A 22,388-nucleotide genomic window follows, 5' to 3' on the forward strand; every position below is an offset into this window, starting at 1 on the left:
GGATAAGATTCACATACACACATCCCCAAGGATGTTGTAAAAATTTAATGAGAAGTCACAAAGGTATCTGGCATTGAGCGTAGCACATGAAATGACTCAGCGAACATTCAAAAAAAGAAAAGAAAAAAGCTGGGGCACCTGGGTGGCTCAATCAGTTCAGCATCTGCCTTCAGCTCAGGTCATGATCTCAGGGTCCTGGGATTGAGCCCCATGTTGGGCTCAGCAGGAAGTCTGTTTCTCCCTCTCCCTCTGCCCCCACATGCTTGTGCTTACTCTTTCTCTCTCTTCTCTCTCTCTCTCTGAAATAAATAAAATCCTTAAAAACAAAAAAGAAAAGAAAAGAGGAACCTTGGAAGGAGAAACACTTTGAGCCTAATCAGTCATTTCTGCTTTAGTGAGAAGTAGCATCAGAGTCTTTCCTTGGGACCTCCAGGAGGGGAATAGAGTGCCAGCCCCCCCTCCTCTCAGGGTTGCACCCTTGTCTGAGCAAGCTGTTCTCCCTCCAAGTCATAAGGAATCCCAGGGGTCAGCCGGTCCAACCTACTTGAGAGGGCTCCTCTAGGCTCAAACACCCCGAAGGATGAGGAGCTCACTCTCAGATGCAGGAAATGGCAGGTGGGCAATGGCCAGATTCTCCAAACCTGGTGTGAAAGTTGGTGTCACTTACAACACAGTATTTTCTTCCAGCATCATTCCTTCTCTTAAATATATGTGTGCCTATTCTTGGCCCCCTCCCTAAGCAGAATGGATTCACATCTTTTCTAATCCTAATAAATAATGTTCTTGCCAAGGGCAGGGTCAGGGCAATGTTGGAGTTAGAGCTGAGGCACAGAAATTCTTCAGAGCAGCCTGGATGTGATCCCTCTTGCCAACTGTTCAGTGATTCCTTCATGCAGTATCCTACACAGACACGCATGTAAGCATACATCCTCTCTCTCTCTCACACACACAAACACACAGGCACACATACATATGCACAAACACGCATACATGCTTACCTCTATATACACACGCACATACCCACAGACACAGATGCATATGTGCTCACATATGCATCACATGTATGTACACACACACATTCACACACATGTATCTGTAGGTGCACACTTGCTGTGCGTGTGTGCATGCATAAAAGAGGCACTCACACATGCATTCACATACGTACACAAATGCAGATTGAAAAGGATTAGCAGATGTCTGCTGAGCTTCTGCTTGCTGGGAGACTCTGCAGGGGTCTCTGGAGCCTGCAGGGAACAAGAGCCCCTGCCCCCAGAGCAAAGGAGAAGACAAGAGAACGAACACATGGTAGGTGCCTGCGTGTTGGAGACACATCACGGCATATATTTGAAAAGGCTCAACGACATCTGCGCATCCAGCCCCTCATCCTGTGAGAACGGGTTCAGTCAGGCATCGATGTATGTGGCCAACGGTGTGTTTGCCTGACTTGCCCATTTCACTGGGCATCTTCATCAGAGATGAATTAGTCCAAATCATGCCCTGAGACTGAAAGTAGGAGACACATCCATTTCCAAGAGATGAAACCGTCAATCAGCACTCCACAAATGTGGGCTGTTTGGGGGCATCCACCAGAGCCCATGAGGATCCTGCCCCGAGGCCCCCCAGGGCCCTGGAGTGGGATTGGCATCTGACAAAAGAGAAAGTCCCACTGGGACTCCAGGAGGCAAGGTGATGCACAGTGAGCCCCAGGAGAGAGCGGATGCTCCAAGAATGATGGAGAGCTTTCAAAGGACCCAGAAGCCAATGATGGGAAGGGTTCCCCTGAACCATATCCTGGGCAATCTGTGCAGAACACTAATGAGAGTAATGGATTATAGCCCACTGCATGACTCCATACACCTATAAGTCAATGAATAAATAAATATATTTAATAAAAATGGAACAGATGGAATAAATAAATTCAACAAGTATCAATATGATAACTCCAATAAATTATTGGGGGAATAAAGGAAAGTTCTTCCTTACAGAATGCCTTTTAATAAATACATAAGGAATGCTTAAATTAGGGAATCATCCAGCCATGCCCAAACCAGTCGGTGTAAAGGTTTATTTAGAGGCGCGATATTCACCTACTCTCGGAGCATCTCCCCACAGATGACCTAGTAATTGCAGAAGGAAACAAGTAACTCACAGCAAGCAAAGAATCCTGGTGGGCACAACCACAACCGAGCGATCAGTACTCTGTTACTGAGGCCCCGCCACCCCTGTGCCTCCTGACACATTTGGCTGGCGAGGACACAGAGCCGCTTCGGGAGTCCGCCTGCCCAGAACACATAACCCGGATCTGATCGTTATGACACAAAACTCAAAATAAATGATAATACAAAATGACTAGCCTAGTCTCTCTTAAGATGCCAGCGTCAAAGTTCCCAGAGGAAGGCCGCAGAACACCCGCAGATGGCAGCAGGCTGGAGAGACGCAATCACGACCTGGACCCGGATCCTGGATAATGACAAACAGGCACAAAGCCCGTGATGGGACAGTTGAATACATTTGAATACATATAGCAAGGAGGAGAATGATGAGGCACGTTGGGGGAAATGTGAAGAGTTTGCATCTGGGTGGAGAACACAACACTTGCTCACACTATTCCTACAACTTTGACATTAATTTAGAATTACATCAAAACTTAATGTTTGAAGAACTCTAGCTTGGTTCCATTCCCCCCTCCAGAGTCGTGGTGTGTTTGAGGGTCTCCCAAACCACCCCTAGTTTCAGTCATTTGCTAGAAAGACTCACAGAACTCAGGAAAGTCTTTACAGTCATGGTGATGGTCTACCGCAGCGAAGGATACAGACTAAATTGAGCAAAGAGAAAAATTCTATAATAATGTCAGGCAGGGGGCTGGAGGGTGCAGGACCCCCCACCCCCACTGCCCCCCCCCAACTTTGCCTTCCACTGGGGTTCACTCCCTCGTTCCATCTCTGGGTACCCTGGGAGGCCCAAAGCCAGCAGCAGAATCCCCCTCCTGCTGGAAGGAGTCAGCAGCTTTGATAAACGGGTGTCCTTACAGGACCTTTCTTCCTATCCTCCCCTCCCCAGAAGCAGATGGGGACACCCTAGCCAGGCCTCCTCAAGTGTTTGTATCCACACCTGGTCCCAACACACTCACAATAGGAGAAAGACAAAAAGGTTCTCAGAGCACACTGATCACATGGATAAAGTGAAGTGCTGTGAGTTAACTCCCCCACTGTTAGGGTCCTCATTTTACACACGAGGTGGTGACTGGGGTGTTTCCCAGCGGCCCCTCACCTGCCCCATGTGGCACCCTTCAGTGCAGAGGATGAGTCTTTTATCTATTGTTTGCTGCTTCTCCTCCTCCCCAGACTGACAGCTCCCTGGAGACAGGTGCTACAGATTTGGGGGTTTGGGGGTGGGGTGGCAAGACAGATGCTGTCCTCGTCCCATGGAGCACAAGGCCTAGTGGGGAGACAGCCATTAAACAAAAACACCCCAATACATCAACCATTCAAATCACAACCATTGCCCAAGAAATAACCAGGGGAGCTAGGATTGAGACTGTGGCCAAGGAGGATGGTGGTTAGAGCAGGAGGGAACTAGGCAGGGAGACAGCACACACCGGGGACTTGGGCCCCAGAAGGGCTGAGAAATAACCCATCCCCTCTCCCTGGCTGGGATCTGGACCAACTGGAAACAGGATAAAGTGGCAGGCAGGGGAGATCAGAACTGTCACCCTCATTACCCCAAAAAGCAGAGCTGAAGGAAATGGCGGACAGGGTGACAGACTCAGCTCCCCACTAAACCCAAAAGTCAGCCACAGACTGGAGATGCAGAGCGGTGGGGTGCTGCCCTGACTAGCTCCCCCCACCAGAGAGGCAGCTCCACCCCCAGCCCCCAGCGCCCAAAGGGCAGGGCTGAGAACAGAGCCAGAGGAAGTGCTGGACTTTCCTCCCAAGAACAAAGGGAGATTTACTTTATTTTTTAATATATTACTGTTATCAAGATATATAATTGATACATAACATTGTGTGAGTTTATGCACAGCACATCAGTTCAATACATTTATATATTGCAATACAATCAGCGACCTCTGTCATGTTGCATAATCATCCTTTGCTGTTTAAGGACACAAACTTGCATCTAGCAGAATAAATAAATTCTGGAGATCGAACGCACAGCAGAGCGAATACAGTCCACGACACCAGATTATGAACTTCAAAGTTGCTAAGAGATTAGATCTTCATTGTTCAAACTTGTGTTGTCAGAAGGTGGACCTTGCCAATTAGAGGAGAGAAGGTGGGGGCACCCAGGGGCAGCAGGCCACAGGGAGTGCTCCGAGGGCCCAGGACAGTGGTGGCGGCAGCTCAGAGGAGGCTGGTGGCCTCAGAGGACAGCTTCGAGTCTCCCCACCCTGAGAATACCGTTGTGAGCACCTCCGACACAATTATTTGGAGCAAGTATTAGAGGAAAGAAAGGAAATAATCTTAATGAGAGGCAGCACTACGGGGGCTCTCTCCCCAGGCTGGCTGCAGCAGAGTGGAAGTTCTACAGTTCGTGTCCCTGGGGTTCCCACTGCTGGCTTTGGGAGCAGACCACGGAGATTTTTGTCTCCTGCACAGGAGGCCGGGGCCCCATGCAGCATCTGAAAAGACGTTGGGGAGGGGATTAAGAGGAAAACTAGGCTCTCCCAGAAATAAAAACAATACCTCTCAGAGTTACTTTGGAGAGGACTGCAGAATCTGGAGGGCATTTAGCCCTCAAAGCGTGAAATGTTCTGTTAAATTACTAAAAGGAAAGATTCAGGTTTCTTTGAACCTGAAAGATATAGTAATTACTGAACCAGAACTCACAGCAGGAGATGTTTTATGGAACCTAATTAAAGCTAAACGGGAGGAGCGAGTCATCAGAACTGTGTGAAGGAATCCATCACGGGGAGCTAAGAGAGCAAGCAGAGGCGAGAGCAAGCGAGGAGGTGGCCATCCGGGGACAGGAGGCATATGGGGCTGGCCGGGCTGGCTGGCGCTGTTCCTCATCCCAACAGGAGGCCAGGATCCTAAGTGATGCAGGGCGCAGAAGTGTCCCCTCCAGTGACGCCTCTGAGGGCAGGCCATTTCGTGTGTCCACACACATCCACGTGCACATCCATGTGCACACACATACGGACACGTGCACAAGACACACGTGTATATGCAGTCAAATGCTCTACCACTGAGCTATACCCCCTGATCACACGTGTATATGCACGCATATGTATACATTCATACACACATGAAGCCACATACACACACCCATGTGTGCAGGCATGCTGCTGTGCATACACAGTGCATACATGTAAACCTGCACGTGTGTGCATACATGGACATGTGTGCATGCCCGTGTACACATGCACACATGTGCATTTCAGACACTTAAGTGTGCATGGGTATGCCATACACGTGTGCACACGCATGCACATACACACATGCACACACAAAACAGTTCCTCTCTACTTCAATTGCTCCCAAGGAGTACAGCCCTCTATCCTACTGATGATGCATCAACCTAGACTCTTGGGGGTCTTGACCATCAGCAGCAGAGAGGAGATGGACAGGTGGCTGCCCATTCTCCAAGGGGTCTTGAGCACTGCTGTGAGCTGTGATGCTTTATATTAGCAGATTCCAGGAGAATCTAGAACAAAGCAAGACCCCCGCCACCCCAAGCTGGGCAAAAGCACTAGGTCTTAGATAGGTTTTCCAGAGCGTCAAGCCTGAGGCAAGGATTAAAGTGCTATGGCTCTATCCAGGAGGTAAAAACCCAGGTCAGCCACAGTGAGGGAGAAGAGGGGCAGGGGAAGCGTGAGGCAAGGCTGAGTGGCCCACCATGGGCTGCCTGCTGTTCCGCGACGAGCCACAGAGCTCCACATGTCCCTTGGCCAGCGTGTCAACCTGACACATGTGCTCCTCCAGCCAGGCCTCCAGAAGAAACTGTGCTCCCAGCTGTCCCACAGTAAGGGGCAGGGGCGGGGAAGGACGTATCCGCCCAGTTTCCCATTGGTCAACGGTCACCGCCCAGGGCTCTGGTTCCCCAGCAGTGTACTCCGAATGCCAAATCCCACACCTTGAGGCCAGGACTTTCATCCAAGGCTCGTGTCTGGTCAGCCTGGCTAGTGGCAGCAGCTAAAGGGAGGGGACCCACACCCCCAGATCCAGGGCCAGGCTGGTCCTTGAAGCATCCAGGCACAGCATCCAGGGCCGGTGAACACCACCGAGGGTCTCCAAGGCTTGCGTTCAACACAGTGAACCAGAGCTCCGTGTGAGGCCAGCACCGCGCTGCACACCACCTGGGTTCCAAGCCTCTCCACCCAGTAAGTGAGCCCAGCCTTGTCGGGAAGTCAGGACTGCACAAGTGCAAAGGTAACTAGGACGCGCTGAAGAATCCAGAATCTCATTTCTTCCTTCAAAAGAAAAGGTTTCCTAGAGTCAAGAAAATAAAATCCATGAAGACTGAGATTTTTTTTTTTTAATGTAGAAATGAAAGCAAACAAAGGGAAGGCATCAGCCTGAAGATCAGACAGCAGCACGGGGGAAACGGGGACTTGCTGGGTGGATCGTGGATGTGCCTTATTGGATCACCTTTCCCAATCCCACCGGAGTATAGACAGCGTGAGCCGGGAGAGGGCAAGGGGATGCACAGTACTTGGAGAGCTCTGCGTGCAGCAGAAAGTAACTGACTCTGGCTTTGCGGTCCCCTGGGGGAGGGGCACTCTGCCTGCTGGGCAGGAGGGGGGACTCACCCTCCCCACCGGGACAAGAAGCTCCGTGAGGCAGCCCCTGGCCAGAGAGGCTCCAACGCCCACCGGTCTCCAGCAGAGTCTAGAGTTTTGATGTTATTTCCCTACCCCCAGGAAAGTTCAAGGCTTCTCCAGGCAATCAGCAGGCTCTGTCCAAAGCAATCAAACCCACTGACAGCTCTCTTAGAAAAATGGGAGAAATGTAAGCTAAGCAAGGACACCATTTAGTTATTTTTCCCCAAGACCCCAAAGCGTTTTCATTCGCACCATTTCAGGGGCTGATATTTTGCCCAGCTCTTTTACCCCCATCCATTCAGCTTCATTGGCAGCTGCCAGCAGCGTGATGGAGTGCAGAGGGCCCCCAGCTGGGCACTGGGCCAGTCCTCTGCCCCGCTGGAGCTGCGCAGCCCAGACAGGCCCTCAATCTCCCCGGCTTGCAAGCGGGGGTCTCCACAGTAGCGCAGTCACCGCAGGACTGAGGCTCTGCATTTCTACCTTGGTAGCTGCCCAGCATCCTAACGACTCTCCCAAAGCTGATGCCAAGACCCATGGTGCCGAAGAAGGGGGTGACCGGGCCAAGAATCACACCTCGAGCCCTCTTCCTCCGCCTCGTTCTGAGGACCAGAGGGGACCCAGCTGAACCCATCACTTCTCTTGTCCGGGCCCCAGGAACATGTCCAGGCTTGAGGAGGAAGTAGAGAGAGTGGAGCAGAGCTATAACAGCCCCTTTACCTAGGGCAAGCCAGGGGGCTCCCAAAGCTCTGCCTGGGGCCACCACACACATATGGGACCCACTCAGCATAGGCAAAAATGGGTTCAGTTCAGCAATGTCCGGACAGTAACATATCAGTGAAAAAATCTGCAGCTGTTTAATGAATTAGGGCAGAACCCTCGGGAGACCCAGGGAGCAGCTGCTGGGGACTTCTGCAGGCCAGACACCCGACGTGGCAGTGGGGTTCTCGACAAGGACCAGGGGAGCTCAGCAGAGCAGGGCTGGAAACTAGGCATCTGGCTCACTGAAGCAGCTTTTCAGGCCCAGAACGGTACAATCAGAGCAGCTTTGAGCATCAGCGAACGCGCTCCATTTCCTACCAGTTGCCTCCAATGGGGACCCAACTTGGGAGGACGGTCTCCTTAGGCTCACCCACCAGACAGAGCCGCTCGTCCTGCCTGAGATGCCTGCATAGGGCCTGTGTTCAGCTTTCCCCTAAGAAGCTCCGCCTCCAGTGGCAGATGAATATCCAGGCTTTGATGAGCAAGAGAGTGCAGTGGAAGCAGGGAAGTTCCCCTTTCCCTGTCAACAAGCAACTAAAACTCCAAGCAGAGGCTTGCAAATCCCCACCGGGAACACAGAGGACCAGGAGAAGGAGCCTTTGGACAGGCCTTCCCCAGGGTGACACACAGTGGCCCCAGGGAGAAACTCCAGGAGCCGTGCCTGGGGAGCCGGGAATTCATGGAGAAAAGCCAGGCCCCCTGACAGGTGGCCAAAGTCTCTTCCTGTGTCTTCCACCTCTGATGACAAAGACACCTGATGCCTGCTATCATGCGGGGGAGCCAAGAAAACATCACACTCGGTGAGAGAAGCCAGTCGCCAAAGGCTCTGTGGTCATTTATACCAAGTGTCCAGAATCAGTAACTCCACAGAGTCAGAAACAGATGAGCAGTTACCAGGAGATGGGAGGCGCCAAGGGTACGGGGGCGAGATGGCTTAACAGGTCCAGGGCTTCCGCTGGGGTGAAGAGCTGCTTTGGAACCACCAAGAGGCGATGTTGGCACAACATTACGAACATATCAAACAACACTGAATCGTTCGTTTAAAATGGTTAATTTAACATTATGTGAGTTTTCCTGCAATAGGGAGGGAGGGAGGAAGAAAGAATAGAAGTGGGTGTGTTAAGTGCTCAACAGAAGAGGATACCAGGACAGCAGGTGTAAACCCAGACTGTCCCAGCAAACAGAGGTGCATATTCACCTGCCCAAGGACATCACCTGAGGACAGGAGCTCAGGCAACCACTTATCAAAGCCCCAGCTCCAGCCCCAGCCAGCAGCCAGGGTCGAAGAGGGCATTTGGGGCCAGCACACTGGGGCTGCTAGCCTGGGCATCCTTCCCAACATGGGGCGAGAACACCCTGTCATCCATCTCATCTGCCCTCCGACAGGCAAAGGCTCCTCTGCAAACAATCCAGTCACCCCTGACTTGACCTCGGTTAGAAATGAGGCTTTCTGAGCAATGTACCTGCAAGAGAGCTCACAGTCCCCTCTACTGTCTCCAGGGTGGGGTGGAAAGGCATGTTGCCAGTGAGAGCAAAGCCCCGCCCTCTTTCCCAGCCCATCTCCAGCCAGGGATCCTGACTTCGCAAAGACCATGCTCCCACCCCCACAAGAAGTGACAAGGGATCTGAGGGTATCTGCCACCCCCCTCACTGCCCTTCCCAGAGCTGCAACCCAAAAGCATTTCTAAGAGGCCAGGGCACGAGGAATGAGCTCACCCTCCTACACATCTGAAGATGTGCTAATTGATACTGAAATCGAGTTTCTAGAAATAATTACAGCCTGTGCTAGACAGAACACTTAACAAGACAGGAACGCTTTAAAAGGGAAGATGTCCGATGCATCAAGGGGAATTACCAGCAGCAGAGTCTGGTTACTGAGGGCCCTGAGAGGGAAATCATTACCCTGAGAGGCCGGCAGGTACCCCCAGATCCAGCCTCAATTAGTGAGGTCTGTGTGCTAACAACACCCATTATTTTAAAAAGAAAAAAATCCCTTACACCCAAGGGAAGAGAAACACTCCAACACTTCTCTCCCCTGCCCTTGGCTGTCCTCCCTGAATACTGATGCAAGCAAGCCCTGGGACAAAACTCATATTCCTGGTATTTGGGCCAGGAGAGCCAATGGGAGAGCATAGTGGGTTGAATGATGGTCCCCCAAAAGATACACCCACATCCTAACCCCTAGAACCTGTCAATGTTACTTTTTTGGAAATAGGGTCTTTGTAATTATGATTCGAACTTGAGTGTCTCCAGACGAGATCGTGCTGAGTACCTGGGTGGGCCGTGAACTCGCTGACAAGGGTCCTCACAAGAGAAGCACAGGAGGCAAAGTAGAACGTCGTGTGACCACAGAGGTAGAAGAAGCGCCAAAAGCCACAAGAGGCAGGGAGGATCCTCCCCTGGAGCTTCTGGAGGCAGCGCCGTCCTGTGACACCTTCACATGATAGGACTTCTGTCCTCCAGACTGTCCCCACTGTTTCAGGGCCCCCATCTGTGGAAATTGGTTACAACAGCCACAGGAACCTCATGCCTGGCCCTGGCTCTTCTGGGTCTGACCATCCCCCTACCTGCTCAAGCACTTCTCTGACTCCCTGTCACCCTCACAATCAAAATCAGATTCTTTAGGCCATGTGCCACGGCCCTGACTTCACGCAGCCTCAATGTACCTTGACGAGCCAAATGCTAGAAGTGGGGGCACACACTGGTCCCTTCTGGGGTGCTCCTGGATTTGGAGACCACAGCAGGACAAGAGGACCCAAGTCCACAGGTGACTTCTCACTTTAACCAGCCATGGTCCCTGGTCCTCCACTGGCCTTGCCTGGCACCACCTCTGAACCACCCAGGGTCCAGGGGGACAGGTGCCAGTGGATGGCAGCCCCAGAGCGCAGTCTCAGCAGATCTCAGAGAACTTCACTGGGACAAAGCCTCCAGGGCTGCACGGACCCACACTGTTCCCGGCTGCCCCAGAGGCTGCACAGTTTGGCTTCAAGAGAGCCGGGACCCCGCTGACGGCATCCCGTCACGGTGGGCAATCAATGAGCTTTCCTTTCTGCAAAGCTCAGCCCCCCGCTGCTCCTCTGCCCAACAGCTGGGACCCTGGCCTCACTTCTGATATGTGTGAGGGACAGCCACTCCCCAGACCATTTCTATCCACAGCCAGGCTCCAAGTCCCAGGGGCCAGAAGACTCCCCACAGTGCTCTCAGGTGCACTAGCCATGGTAGTCTGCCCCTTGTGGGATGCCTGGGGGCGCTCTCCTTGTCTTGCCCAGGGAAATGGTTGGAGAGGGAAGACGTGGCAAGACAGTCACCAATCACTGCTAGTATTCACATGACTAGAAGATGGGTCCCCACACATGCAGCTCGCATCCTCCACCTACTCACGATAGGGGAGCACCATCTGGCCCTGAATGGCTCAGACCCTAGGTTTGAATCCAACCACGGCCACTTACTAGCTGTGTGGCCTAAGGTGAGTTACCTACCTTCTCTGTGCCCCAACTTTCTCATCTGTGAGTTGAGAATGACACCGATGATGATACCTATCTCACAGGGTTAATGTGAGGATGGATGCACTAGTATTTGTAAAGTTAGAAAGTAAGAAATAAACTCTGTCTGAGCCTCAGCTTTCCAGCTATAAAATCAAAGAATTACCCTGAAGAACAAATGCAATGAGGTATGGTGGTTTAACACAGTCCCTGGAACACGGTCCATGATAATGAGGGGCTACAACCCATCGTCACCATCATCGTGATCCTTGTAATCATCTCATTATTCATAGGCAAGGGGGCCAGCAGTGTCTTTCCCCTGACTTCACAGGGCTGGAGGGAAGGCAACTGAAACTCAAAAATACCTCACAAATGCATTGTTTTTATTGTTTCTGGTCCCCAAAAAAAGCTGAGCTGTGCTTCCTTGAACCCCTGAATACATCTTCTCAAAGACAGATTCCAAGTTCCTGCATTATGGTTACTGAGGTATTTGCCCTTTGGTTCTCAGCTGTGTGAACCAAAAGTATCGCATCATCCTCAGTCCAGGGCTCCCACCCATTTCTCAGGGTACAGACAGGTTACCCCACACCCCACCGGCCAGAACCAAGCCTCACCAGAAGGAAACACCCATTGTATCGATTGAGCCTCTGACCTCTGAACACTCTGAACACTCTGCCACCAACCACTGTGAATGCTCACACACACACACACACACACACACACACCACCTCCTTGGCCAAGGAACCACACATTAATTAGGGCAACAAGCTAAAACCTCCCCTCCCTAAAAATATCTTAACATTTTATAATCTCTCTCATCTGCCACAACAAAATGCCACCAAGTCTCTGGCCTCTCCCCAGTGAACCACTCTCATCAGTGCCATGCATTTAGACATCAGCTAGCATCACATGATATGCCTGAAAATGTCAAGCCCATTGGGTCAGACATAAACAATTTAAGAGAGGCTGAATGAGTCTCATTCAGAAGCCTACATTCTCTGCTGGAGCCCCCAGTGAGCAGAGAGAGAAAGAGAGACAGAAAAAAACAACATGATTTTCCTCCTCAGACAGAAGTCAATGCCTATCAAGATGCTTAACACCTGAACTTCCCCCACCCCGCCAAGTACTTCCTCAGAGCAAAAGAGAAATGATGGGAGGGGCAAGAGTTGGGGGCTTCCAGGTTCTTTGCCAGACCCTGGGGGTATCCTATGGTTACTATAGTCCACCAAAGAAGTCGTTTCTTTTTTTTTTTTTTTTAATTTTTTTATTTATTTATGATAGTCACAGAGAGAGAAAGAGAGGCAGAGACACAGGCAGAGAGAAGCAGGCTCCATGCACCGGGAGCCCGACGTGGGAATCGATCCCGGGTCTCCAGGATCGCGCCCTAGGCCAAAGGCAGGCGCCAAACCGCTGCGCCACCCAGGGATCCCAGAAGTCGTTTCTTCTTGCCACCCATCCACCCACACAGCTTTCCCCTTCTTTCCGTCTATCCACCCATTTACCTATTCATCCTTTCACTCTTTCATCCATCTGTCCATTTTTTTGTTGTTCACTCAGAAGTGATTCTTTCCCAAAGGGTTTTGCATGCAGACTGGAACCTCACACAGCACCTGGTCATTGTAGGAAAATCCCCCAAATGCAGACTTGTCAACCCGCTCTGTGTTCTTTGAAACTCAAGATACAGAAGGCTCCAGGGGGCATTTATAAATAGTGGTAAAAATGTAAGACTTTTATGTTTTCAGAAAAACATGAAGACTTTTTTTTTTACATATCTTAGCAATAAAACAGTTGTTTGGGATATTCCTACTTTGTTCCTCCTGTTTGATTCAGTTCTTACAAGGTTATCACAGTATTTGGAAAAGCCAGCTCTCCCTGGAGGCAAATTATTAGGCAAATGTTAAGATGTGCTCAGAAACCTCATCCTGTCACCAGCTGGAGACCCTGCAGACTTTGCCCTCACTGGGATCCCTTCTTGTCCCTCCACACACAACCTCCACTGTAGCATTTTGGTCCTTCAGATGGGACCCTCTTACCAGTGTCAGCATGGATTCCCACTTGACCTTGGCACAGCAGTTGACTGAATGATTCTAGGTGATGACGAAGTTGAATAATGCCAAATCACAATTTTCCCCTAGGAATACAGCAATAAATTAAGGAAATAAGGAAGAGAAGCATCTAATATTGCTCTGCATAGATTTTTTTTTTAACTCTGAGGCTAGGCAATCAAACGTTTGTATATACTTTAACAAAAAATCAATATGGGGGTGGCCCAGGTGGCTCAGCGGTTTAGCACTGCCTTCAGCCCAGGGCGTGATCCTGGAGACCCGGGATCGAGTCCCACGTCGGGCTCCCTGCATGGGGCCTGCTTCTCCCTCTGCCTGTGTCTCTGCCTCTCTCTCTCTCTCGTGTTTTTTTTTTTAAACTCAATATAGGTTGGAGCACCTAGGTGGATCAGTCAGTTAGACATGTGCCTTCAGCTCAGGTCATGATCCCAGAGTCCTAGGATGGAGCTCTGTGTTGGGCTCTGTGCTCAGGGAGGACCTGCTTCTCCCTCTACCTCTGCCCCTTCTCCCTGCTTGTGCATGCATGCACACACACACACACACTCTCTCTCTCTCTTTCTCTCTCTCTCAAGCAAATAAATTAAACCTTTTTAAAAATCAACATAGGTATCCTTCAGTTTGCCTCTTTAGCTTTCGTCAGGTTCGAACTTTGCAGGACTGTAAAAATAAGCAGACTTAGTGATATCCCATTCAAGAAACCATCTTGGCAAAAAAAAAAAAAAGTAGTTGATTTTAAGGGACCAGAATTATTGATACAAGCTTAAAATTACCCTTATTTTTCACGAGCTTCATCCTCTTGCAAACTTTGCAAAATTAGTTGGCCTAAATATTTTGACTACCTTCATCGCTCTTTCTGCAATTTGGATTGGCTTCAAGAGCCTTTCAGAATTGATTTGATGTAATGCTGCTCTGTTTCATTATCGATTTTAGTTCCAGAGTAAAACAAGAAGTTTATGTCCACATTTAGAACATTAAATGCTACCATGCTGTCTAAATATTATACCTCACTGTCACAGTGCAACAATGAAAGCGTAAATATACTTTGATTGACCTTCAGGCACTTAGAGAAAACATAATTTATATATATGCCAGGACTGGAACCTCCTTTCATCACTAATATAATATCTTCTAGCTGTGCAAACACTCATAAAGCCATTTCTCTTCATTAAAAAGCAAAGGCATATGGAATCCTCCCTCGACAAGAGGAACCTCCGCCTATTCACTTCAAGAAGGCTGGAGGGACAAGGAGCGTAAGTGGTGTGTCCTCCTATGTATTCACCCACCTAGAAATCGTTTTGGGGTTTTTTTTGTTTGTTTGGTTGGTTGGTTTTTTGTAACATACAATGGTTTTGACAAGTGAAGGTCAAGTATGTCCAGCACCGTGGACAGAGCACAGGATCTGAATCCACGGTGTTCCCTCTGGGGAGAAAATTGTAGTCTTCCCATCCATTTTCTTACAGGAAAACAAAACAAAAAAAAAAAAGAGTAAATCTGGACTAGATATTTTTTCATATTTGGACTAGATATGGACTAGATATTTTTTCATATTTAATTCTTTAAACAGAAGTCAGCAAAAGTTTTCTTAAAGAACCAGTTGTAAGTATTTTGTCCTGGCAAATTGTACCCCCTCTGTTGAAACTACTCAAATCCAAAGAGCCAAGGACAATGTGTAATAAATAAATGGGTGCAGCTATTACGACAAAACTTTACACAGCAGGCAGATTTTGTCTGTGGGCTGTAGTTTGCTAACACCTGCTTTAAGGTAAGAGTCAAAATAGGAAACGGGTGGGGTGTCAAACAGATGGGACTTCTCGGGCATCTCTAATTTTAGGACTGTAATCGTGTAGCCGGGTCATGACTCATCAGGAACTACCTTCTGGTAAAAAATCAGTATTGTATCTCCTGATACTCAACAAAGACCTATCAATACACTTTTTTGTTTGTTTATCCAGCGATTTCTTCCTTAAGCTTCACCTCACAACCATGACAGTTAGTGGTAAGAACTGGAACAGTGAAGAAGACGAGATCCCACTGAGCCTCTCTCTAAAAATCATTCCTCAACCCTCTACCTAGGTGGTCATCCCAAGGCTGGAGAGAGCTCCATGGAGCAAAAAGGCTACTGATCCCTCACTAGTATACTGGTAACGGAGCATCACTCACACCCCCATGCACCTCAGAAATGGTGCAGGTCTGAACACCAGGTTTGTAAGAGAAGCTGGCTCTTTGGAAAACACAAATGGGGAAGAAAATAAGGAAAGAGTCAGTAGAACTGTGTTGAAAACTTCAGGAAGGCTCCACTCGGTTGTCGGTCTGAGTGCTTCTCTCATAATTAAACACTTCAGCAGCTAATTGGCTTCAACAATTTTTTTTACAAGATTAGATTCAACTTCCACTCCCTTAAAATGCAATCTAGCAAATTTATGAAAAGCAACCAAAAATACTGCAGAGATGAATAGACTTATTCTTGCCATAACCTTCTTAAAAGCATTTGGAGAGGTAAAAATATTCTTAAATCAGAAGGAATGCCATACTTAATAAAATGAAAGTTGGCATAATTAATTTAGCGGCTCCTTTATTATCATAAAGGACAAACAAAGAGATTTGTTTTTACCTGTTAGGTTTTCTCTTGGATGAATCCATTTAGAATGGACAATTTTTAAATGAGGAAGGTTCAAGCTGCTAAAGAGAGGTGCAGCCCCCAGAGAACCTCCTGCTACTCAGAAAATGCACACGGCCTTAGCAGGAAACACAATCCTTGGGGAAAAAAGGAAGCTGAGAATGGCCTCCAGGTGTAGAGAAAAGAGGTATGGCAACAGTGACTGGGGTCTAAGCGGAGGTGGGAATGTCTGGAAAAGGGATAAAAAGTGTGATGGGAAACCTACAAACAGAAGAGACAGAAGGCGCTAAAGGAAGGTGAGGAGGGGCAAGGACCTTCTCCTCCCCCCCCAGGAATCTCCACAGGATAAGGCCTCTCAGATCAGAGAACATGAGTATGCATGCACATAGCCCACGCACAGCACACGGAAAGACACAGACACTAGTGGAGACACACACCTCACACATGCATAGTCACATACACACGTACACACATAGACACAAGCACAGAACAGTGTGCACACCCACATACAAACACACACACGGAGACAGAGGCACATACACATTCTCCCACACACTGAGATGCACACAGGCACAAGAATAGGCCCAAACACACACATTCAAATGCACACACATACACGCGCTCACACACCAACACAAAGCACATATTACACTAAGCTAAAGAATACGAGTTCATTTCCAGACCCAGGTCTAGGATGCCAATCGAGGGGACTGGGAAAACCTAACCTAAAAAAGCAGCAAGCAACCTTATCCACATCTTGCTGAGCACTCTGCTCCAAAGACGAGGAATTATTCGTGTATCACCAATAGTCAGCATGTGACCAGACACCCAGTAGGTGCTCAGTATTTGTTGCACGAAGTACAAATTATGTAATTTAAGTCCAGAATCTAAAATCAGTAACCTGAGGCCCCTGGCTCCTGGCTCCTGACTCCCTCCCTGCCCTTCCCATAGAAGGAGTGTGTAGTGGTGCCCTTCGGGGCTGACCACTGCTCCCCATACAGACTCTCTGGGCAGGGTCAGCAAACCCCCACCAAGCAGGCATCAGGTTTCATGCCTTCATTCTACAGAATCAGGCAAAAGAAGTGGCCACCCGTGGCTCCGCCTGCCTTTGAACCTCAGCTACACCCCAGTTATACAACCTCAGGACCCTTGCTTGGGCTCTCTGGACTGGTCTTCTTGTCTATGCACAAGAATATGAGCTTTAGATGAGATGAAACATGTAAAGCTCATAGGGGAAGACTTCTGCCCAAACCTGCTCTACCTTAGATCTCTCTGTCTCTGCTGATGGCAAGTTAGTTCATCCTCCCACTGGATTCCTCTCTTTTTTCTGTGCCTAATACCAGATCTATCTGCCAATCCTGCTGGCCCTGCCCTCAAGACAGATCCAGAATCCAAGCTCTTCCCCCACCTCTACCCTGTCATCTCATACCTGTAGTGGCCTCCAACCTGATCTCCCCAGCTTCTGCCCTAAGCCCCCTGCAGTGAGTCCTTAATTCATCCACTGGAGTGATGTTTACCACATTCAGGAAGTCATTCCTATTTCACCCTGAGTAAAATAAACATCCCTATCCTTCCCACCTCCAGGCCCACATGATCTGCTCTCCATAGCTCTGACTCACTCCAACTACCTCCTTTCTATTCCCTGGACACAGCAGACCGGTGTCCACCCGGGTTCACTGCAATCACTGCTGTCTCTGCCTGGAATACTCTTCCCCAGACCTGCAACCGATTCCCTCACCTCTTTCAAGTATTTGCTCAAATGCCATCTTCTTCTGGGGCCCTAGCATAGCTACCCTGTTTTTTACAGCTCTCTGCCCCTCTCTAATCCTGGCATCAATATTCCTAAGCTTTACATTTCTGCACGGCACTATCATCTTCTAATCTAGTATATTGATGTCTTGTGTAAATTTTTGTCTTTTTTGTTCACCAATGTGTCCCAAGCACTTAGAACCATGCCTGACACACAGGAACCCCTCAGTGAAGATAGGTCGAAGAGATGAACAAGGGACTATGGGTCAAATGCCTACTCTGTGCTCAGTGCTAGGTGGGGGATGAATGGGTCAGAAACAAAAGGTGAAATCTAACATCTCCCCCACCAGACCTTCCTTCTCTATTTTCACAATAGTTCTGTGAGGTAAGATACCCAGATTTTCCCTCCACTTTCAGGGCCTGCTCAAGACACTCACTAAGTGGTAGAACAAGAAGTGAAAACCAAAATGTTCACTCCAGATTGTGTGTTCCATCATTTAAGCCCCTCAGGAAGGATCAGGGGGTGGTGAGTATCTCTGTAAACTTGCCAATGCTGGATGAAAATTACTGTGGTTATTAAGGACACATCTTTTTCTGAATCTGAATATGGTTAACCTGGTGAGCAGTTTTGGAGGGGAGATCTGAAACCAGCCAAGAGTATATGTAGGAACAAAGTATTCATTTATTCATTTCCTTCCATTTTTCATCAGGTCAGAGACAAGATGTCTTATTTAAAAATTCATTATGAGGTCAAAGATAAAAACTCCAAAACCAGGAAACATAATATCCCTCAGTTTTTCTCTAAGCATTTTTTTAATGAAAATATGCTGGAATCCAGGAGCAAGAGAGTCTTAGACTCTGAAAGGTGACTGGAGGACCCTGGAAAAACCTTTATGTCAAGGAATGCTTCCTTCTGGGGTTTCTCCCACCTTCACTTAAGCTGATGTCAGTTTCATTGTCCTTGACTCACAGAGAGCTTGTCTGTTCTCCATAAAGCCTCTTTCAGTTGGCACCCTCCACTCAAAAGCCCTGTGGCCTTGGGCAAGTCACCTGACCTCCCTGAGCTTCCATTTATTTTCCTGGTCCACTCTGCTTGGAGAATCCAGTGGGGACAGGGTCTTTCCCCACAGGCTGACCCATGGCTTTCTTTTACCTCCTTATTCTACAATGCAGTTCCAGTTCTCTGTGATGGCTATTGTATGGTTTCCCACTGGATTCTCACAAACACCCATGTACACCTTGTCCACACCCACATCCACACACATACACACTCACTCTGAGGTGCAGATGCTTGTGGGGACCCCAGATTCTCCCCTGCAGAACCTGATGCACCCACCAGGTATGAAGGCTCCCCTTGCAAAACACCTGCTTTATGTTTCTGTCTGAAGACTTGAAAAGATGACGCCTCCTTTCTGACTGTGCCACATTTGCCAAGAACTTCCTCCCTGTGCAGACTGACCTTAAGGTAAACAAGGTGGGCTCCTGCCTGATGGGGACAGGGGCTGGTTAGGAATCTAGAGAATCACACCCACAGCAGGTCTTGCCTGGTAAGGAAAGAAGAGCTCATCTTCCTCCCAGCCACTGGCTCCATAAATATTCATTACAGGTGTCTGGGACCAGGTGGTCAGCACTGCTAATGGCCTCCAACAGGATCAATGGGCAACAGCACAGCTAGCCTGGGAGCTCAGAAACAGTGCCGTTGGCCATTTCAGAGCTATTACCACTTTCCAAAAAGCAAGACTCCCTTCTGGGGTCTGCAGGTGCACTCTCGAATCCTCAGAAGTTGAAAATTTCTCATATGTAGAGCAGAAGTCAGGCATCTGTCAGAGCTCTGATACTCCCAGACAATTTCCAAATGTGTCTGTTTTCCAGCTTTTTAAGGTTGCTCAAGCCCCTTTCAATAAGGAAGGAGCCTCCGGAGAGCTGGTGGCATCACCATGACTAGAACCATTCCACACAAGGAAATCCCAACTGCATTTGGTGCCTCTGGATTGGAGGGGATAAAGATACCGTTCACAGATTTGAGCTTGGGAGGTTAAAATTTTTAAGTCAAGACAACCTGAAAAGGGAAATCAATTGTGCGCAACTAGAAGAGACCTTACCCCATGGTAGGGCTAGCCTATCACTGAAAATGAGGTCATTCAACTGGAAATGCCCTTAGAAGCCATTTTTAGATCAAGGTGATACGGTGTATCGATCAGACCAACTCAAGACCGGAAATTCTGCTTCACTGGGTCCAGATGTGAAATAAGATGAAAGGACGTCAGGAAAAGAGAGAGGCTTTGCACATGAGCTGGATCTTCACTGGGAAAAATCAAGTGTAAGATTGGCTGAGAGGAGACACAGATTTCAGAGTGATCTGGCCCACGAGTGAGGCCTGAGACAATATGGTCACACTCGGATCCCCAAAGCAGATGCCACAACAAGAGATTATAGGACCAGGGGCACCTGGGTGGCTCAGTGGTTGAGCATCTGCCTTTGGTTCAGGTCCTGATCCCGAGGTCCTGGAATCCCATACCCTGCACGGAGCCTGCTTCTCCCTCTGCCTATGTCTCTGCCTATCTCTGTGTCTCTCGTGGATAAATAAAATCATGAAAGAAAAAAAAAAAAAAGAAATTCTATAGCCTGCGCTCTCCAGATCCCTTCCATCAGACATGCGTCCTTTCTCACCTTTGCACAGGGAGGTGCACAGGCCTGGGTGGCCCACGGGTCGGAAGATGCCCTGTGCTGCAGCGCCCGCACTCCCTGCCAGTGTAGACCCACCTCGTCTGAAGCCAGAGCCACGAAGGCCCGCGCCTCCGCCAGCTGTGCCGGGACCACATAACATGAGGTAAGAAAGCCAAGACCACAGCGCTCGCCTGGTAAGTGCTACATAAACATCGACGATTCAAAAAAAAAAAAAAAAAAAAAGGCAGCCCCGCGCATAACGATGGTTGGCAAGGCGTGTGTCCCGGTGGGCCGGGCCCTCGGGCTGCGTGGGCCCGTCAGGGCGGCCAGCCTAACCGCAACAGCATCAGCGTCTCTCATAATGACACTTACTATCCCTCTCAGGCCGCAGTCTGCAGCAGCAGGTGGCCCGTGCGGGGCTCCTCCAGGCCGTGACTCAGAACTCTAGGCTCCTCTCTGGTGTCATCTTGATACCACTGAGGTCACCAAGAAGGGGAAGTGGGAGCCACCAAGGTCACGTTCAGGCCTCATCCCATTGGCCAGAATCACATCATGTGACCCTCTTCCAACAGCAAAGGAAGCTGGGAAGTCCCTGCCGTAGGAAGTGCAAACCACAGCCCTGCCTGAAGGTGGCGCACACCACTCCTCCTGGCTTCATCCCATTGGCTAGAACCGCATCATGTGACCCTGGTCTAACAGCAAGGGAAGCTGGGCAGTGCACGCCGTAGGAAATGCAAAGTATGGCCATTCCTGGCCTCATCCCATTGGCTGGAGCCGCATCATGTGACCCTGGTCCAACCGCAAGGATGCTGGGAAGTTCAGACCTCCTGTGTGCACTGGAAGAGGAAATGCAACTGATGATCATCTAAGCAAGTTGCACGTCTTTGTTGTTCAGTCATTGTCTTTTTATGTTTTTTCTCTCTTTTTAAAAATTTTATTTATATGAGAGAGAGAAAGAGCATGAGCAGGGGAGGGGCTGAGAGAGAGGGAGAAGCAGACTCTGCACTGAGCTGGGAGCCCTCCAGGGGCTCCAATCCAGAACCCTGGGTTCACGACCTACCCAGAATCAAGAGTCAGATGTTGAACCAGCTGAGCCATCTTGACGCCCCTTCTTTCCTCTTCTTTCTTATTTTTCTTTCTTCTCTTTTTTTTTTTTTTTTTTGCACATAGTCTAACATTGTGATGAATAATAGTCCAGACTTTCTCTAATGACTTCAGGGTCATCATTCAGGACATTAATGGAGATGTGTGAAATTTTTTTGCTTGGCTCTATGAATACTGACAGCAGTATATTCTATGGGGAAACTTTTATTTAAAAATTGATACAGACATTTGCCAGACATTTTCAAGAGGAGAATTGGTTCGTTCAAATGTTATTTCTGCTCCAATCTAAATTTCACTTCAAAATTTCATTTAGAAATCAGCGATATGAAAAACTCATTTTACTTATCAAAAAAGCTAACCCGGAGATCAAGTGGCCACATATATGTTCCTGGAAGGAGGGAGCAAGGTATGGTTTACTGGCCAGCACCCCTGAACAGGTATCAGGGTATCTGTGCAGTATCTATGCAGAATATCTCTGTTAGAGTCAAATATCTGGGGTGCTTGGTTGCTCAATTGGTTAAGCCTCTGCCTTCGGCTCAGGCTATGATCCCAGGGTCCTGGGATCCAGCCCCCCATCAAGCTCCTTGCTCAGGAGCTCTCAAATAAACCCTTTAAAAAAAAAGTCAAATATCTGAACTCCCCACCCACCCCACCAATGACTGGAAATGGGGCCAAGGTAGCTAAATAGTAACACACTCTACCACTCTTCGTGGAGCTCAACAGTTTTAGAACCCACCAAGTTTATAGAGAGAAAACAGCCTTTGGGAATTAAAGAGTCCGGGGTATCAATCTAAACTCTGATTCCTACAAGATGTACTCCCTCGGAGAAGGCTTAAACTTCCCAAATCTCAGCTTTCCCATCCATTAAAAGGAGTTGATACTTTCCCCCATCAATTATTGAGATGAGTTAGCAAAAAACAAATGTAAAGCGCTAAGTTCAAAGTCTAACACGTGACAGGAGTGCCATCGCTGGTGGCTTCTGTTTTGAAGGAGAATGGTCCCTGTACATTGCAAATGTCCACAGGAAATCAAGTTTCCAACTTGAAAAATAAAGACTATACACTTGATTTGCTTTCACCAGGACAAATTGAGACAAGCAGCTCCCACTCAAGTTAAAATCAGGCTGTCCCAAAGTGGTATGAGGAGGTGGCGAGGAGGAGAGGGAGACACAAGGGACTTAGGAA

At 48.8% G+C, this 22,388-nt stretch overlaps 1 long non-coding RNA gene across 5 annotated transcripts; it reads right to left on the reverse strand.

Moving 5' to 3' along the window:
• Positions 1–224: 224 nt before the first annotated feature.
• LOC111095969 lies at positions 225–20,713 on the reverse strand. 5 transcript variants are annotated; one of them, XR_005359830.1, is made up of 4 exons: positions 20,473–20,713; positions 13,038–13,135; positions 2,758–6,431; positions 225–2,460 (listed from the first exon to the last, which is right to left on the reverse strand). It is a non-coding gene; the product is annotated as an uncharacterized LOC111095969 (long non-coding RNA). The 5 variants fall into 5 exon arrangements; XR_005359829.1 differs by lacking the exon at positions 225–2,460 and adding an exon at positions 12,507–12,614 and having other exon boundaries at positions 3,919–4,621; positions 20,473–20,705; XR_005359832.1 differs by lacking the exons at positions 225–2,460; positions 2,758–6,431 and adding exons at positions 6,468–8,596; positions 12,507–12,614 and having other exon boundaries at positions 20,473–20,705.
• Positions 20,714–22,388: the final 1,675 nt, after the last annotated feature.

Source organism: Canis lupus, chromosome 5 (assembly GCF_011100685.1).
Source record: "Canis lupus familiaris isolate Mischka breed German Shepherd chromosome 5, alternate assembly UU_Cfam_GSD_1.0, whole genome shotgun sequence".
In the NCBI taxonomy this organism is placed as follows: Eukaryota; Metazoa; Chordata; class Mammalia; order Carnivora; family Canidae; genus Canis; species Canis lupus.